Source organism: Papaver somniferum, chromosome 11 (assembly GCF_003573695.1).
Source record: "Papaver somniferum cultivar HN1 chromosome 11, ASM357369v1, whole genome shotgun sequence".
NCBI lineage: Eukaryota > Viridiplantae > Streptophyta > Magnoliopsida > Ranunculales > Papaveraceae > Papaver > Papaver somniferum.
The window spans coordinates 1044887-1048800 of NC_039368.1; the positions used below are offsets into that span (position 1 = coordinate 1044887).

The 3914-nt window shown below is 35.1% G+C and overlaps 1 pseudogene; it reads left to right on the forward strand.

Moving 5' to 3' along the window:
- The first annotated feature begins 1202 nt into the window (after positions 1-1202).
- LOC113322292 lies at positions 1203-2950 on the forward strand (annotated as a pseudogene).
- The last annotated feature ends 964 nt before the right edge of the window (positions 2951-3914 follow it).

The following is a 3914-nucleotide window of genomic DNA, read 5'->3' on the forward strand; positions in this document are numbered from 1 at the left end:
TTGCTTATACCCGAGAAGCATACACTACACCATTTTTCCCGAATAGTAACTAAAATTCGTAACGGCCCAGCAACCGTTACAAAATTGACAGTTAGAAAAAGCCGTTACAACCTAATTGTAACAGGTTGAAGCCGTTACGAATTTTTTTTGTGATTCGTAACAGGTGTCAGCTGTTACGAATCGTAACAGGCTAATTATTTACGCGTGCTGCTCACACGCTTGGTCACACTAGAGTCGGGTAACATGTGTATTTGCGCGTGTGCCATTCAGTCGTGTGCCATTTTTTTCCACCCAACATGGATTACGCTAGAGGATAATTTTACCCTTGAAGAATTGATTTTCCTCCCATTCCCATCGAGTATACCCCATTTCTATTTTCCCATTCTCTCTCTTTTTTTCTCCCCCTTCTCATCGAGTAAACCCATCTCTTATCTTCCCCATGGATATTCAGATGTGCACCACATTTGATTTTAAGTCTTCTCAACTGAAGATTTCAGTTCTTCAATCATCTGTTAATCATCATCATCGTCATCATCATCATTTTAGGGTTTCGATTTCAGTTTCTCATCATCAGTTTTTGGGTTTTATCTATTCTGTTATCAAATCATCTGATCTTTGAAGAATTGATCTTCAATCATCTGTTACGCGAGTTTAGGTTTTTGATTTCACAAATCTCTGTAAATATTTATCATCTGTAGGATTTCAGTTTGTAAATTAGATTTTAAGGTTTTAGTATTTCAATCGATTTTAGGTTTCTTATTACTCGTTTGATTTGGTATTGAAATTCTTAGGGTTGGGTTTGATTCTCTGCAGACGAAGCCATATTTAATTAGGGTTTGATTTGAATCATTGTAAACAGATTATAAACCTTCTCAATATGATGTACATAGTTATTATTTATGATTAGTCAATCTGAACTGAGAGCATATTAGATTTCTGATTATGATTTACGATTTTAGTTGTGGTATGTACTGTTCATTGCATAAATAGGGTTTAGTGTTAAGTTTATGTCTCTTTAATAATTATACATGATAGGTAGGGTTCATTGCTTAAATAAGTTCAAATTTTTTCATGTAACTCATCTTTAAGTGTATGAATCAAGTATCAATCTTTTTTGCACATGTATTCATAAATCCTGTCAGTTGCACTGATATGATAGTATAAGAGTTTAGTTATATTTGTTTTGATGGTAGTTTGCAAATATGCGTGCTGTCAAAGAGTTGTTGCTAATTTCATTGTTTGGCTTTACAAAATGCCAAGCTTTTGATTGGTAGGAGATTCAGTAACACCACTGTCTAGGGTGATATGAAGCACTGGCCATTCAAGGTTCTATCCGGTCCAGCTGACAAGCCCATGATTGAGGTCTCATACAAGGGTGAGGAGCAGCAGTTTGCTGCTGAGGAGATCTCTTAAATTGAAGGTTATACCTGAAAAAGTATGGGGTTGTGGGTCTTCCTTAAGAGTGTTGGATACAAGTAGAAATTCTATTCATGAAATTCCTTCTCAGATTGGTTCTTTAAACTCAATCCAGGTATACGCTTTAGTATATACTATTGGTTTTATTCGATTTGAAGGGGATTGTAATTTTATTATGTTTGTAATTTGTCGTGCTATATGTATCTTGTGCAGTTTAACTTCATTACCGTCTTGATTGGGTGGTTTGGTCTCTCTAACGCAACTTCATGTTGCAAAAAACAAGCCGACTAATTTTCCAGTTGAAATTGGACTTCTAACTCGTCTGGAAATCTTGAAAGTAAATAACAACAGGTAATACTCACGTTTATAACCATTTTCACTTTGTGAATTTTACCATAGTTAAAGTAATTGCTCTCTCTAAATTATTCATGTTATTGCTTTGGTGGCAGGATAAGCTCAGTTCCGTCGAATATAGGGAATTGTGTCTCCCTTGTCGAGGTGGTATTCTGATCTTACTTTATTATCCAAAAATTCGTATTTGTTACAAGTAATATATATATATATAACTTGGATTTGTGATTCGAAAAAATTTCTTGGTGCAGGTTGATCTTGCATCAAATCTCTTGGTAGACTTGCCTGACACAGTTGGGAGTTTACGGAATCTTGAGGTACTCCATGTTTGTGTAGGCTCTGCATCTGAATAATAATGGCCTCAAATCCCTTCCTTCGATGCTATTCAAACTGTGCACCAGCTCTCGACTCTTGATCTTCATAATACAGAAATCACAATTGATATTCTCAGTCAGGTATTGACTTTTGATTCTTTTTTTTATCTAAAACTTGTGCAAGAGGTGATAGTTTTATGTATCCAAGTATTATGTCACACAAGCAGTTTGAAGGGTGGGAAAGTTCTGATGAGCATCGTAGATTAAAGCATCAAAAACAACTGGATTTCAGAGTTGGAAGTTCTGGTGTGTTTGATGAAGGTGCTGATAAATATTAAAAAGGTACTCGATCTCTCAAGTCGCACATTACCAAAGTATATGAATGCAGTTCCATATACATTTCAAATGATCAATCAAAGATAACTTATATGTTGAATGCTTTTTCATAGTAGTTTATTTTTTATTCTTACTTTTGTAATTACAATATGCTTTTGTGCAAACAAAATTAAAGGTATTGTAATCTTCCAATGTTTGCTGTGTCTGAGTTTCAGTCTTCAAATGTTTGCTTTCTCTGCGTAGTTTGGTCAGACATTTACATACCGGGTTGTTTGGTCAGACATTTACATACCGGCTAGATGTTGTTAGGAGGCATATGCAGGTACCTCTTGGTTTTTTTGTGTCCACATATTCTATCTTAAGTATTCGTAAAGGCATTCAGTTTAAACTTGCTTTCTTTGGTCTTTTTTCTGTGCATATTGTTCCTTCACTAACTATTGTATTCAAGGCGTACGACATGATGAAGTCTTGGCTACGAGTTTCTTTACTAAATTTCTACTGTGTTTTGTATCAGCAAGGATATGTGATCAAACAACAATAAGAAAAAAGCAATCTAGTACGAAATCGCCATGAATATAAATCTGTATTAGTAAGTTACAAACAACTCAAAGTCTTTGATTTTAAAATTCAACCTGCTAATTATTTTCCTGGCATGTTGATCTTACAAACTGTCTTAAAAGCCTCTTTTTTTTCTTTCAATGTGCAGGTTGGCATACATATTTCTGGATAGCTTTAGTTCCCCTCTTTGTAAGCTTGGTAATCCCTCGAGCTCTTTATACATGTTTTCATGATTTCCTATTCCACCAATCTTTGCTTTTCGATTATGTTATCGTTTTTGTATTGTCCTATGTGTGATGTTATGTTTTATCTCTAACCAACTAAATTTGGTTTACACTCTTGCATTTGCCTAATTTTCTTGTCTAACAACGTTGCTGTTAAACCATTGTTAACAGTGTTTTGCGTCTGCGGGTGAAGTATTGCGTAGCTGCTTCTTTCTTGGTAGAGCGATCCTGTAAGAGCAATGGCCATTGGATTTAAGATGCATAGCTGTTGTCGCGTTGGATTCCATCATCTTTGTGAATCCTACTTCAGATGCAGCAGTCTGCGGCATGAGAAGGCTTTTATGTGAGTCGTGTTTCTGTTCCTGTTAGCATGTGACATGGGAAAACTTAGATATAAGTTATGAACTTAGAAAGTTTTTTAAGTTTCTATGAACTGAACTTTCGAAGTTAGTAAATTTCTATCTATGTATTTCCTCAGAACTTGATACTTAACAAAAAAAAATGGTACTTAGAAAAACTTGTGTTTTTTATATGAATGTGTAGATATGAATTGATTGAGTATAGTATGAATTGATTGAAACTATTGTTAGATATGGATGATCGGTAGAATGAAATGTGTATTTATTTGGAATTCCGGCGTATCCAGGTCGAGAATGAGCTGTCGGTCAACCTTGATCCGGTCAAAATTGGTCATTGCTGACTGATTTTGACCAGG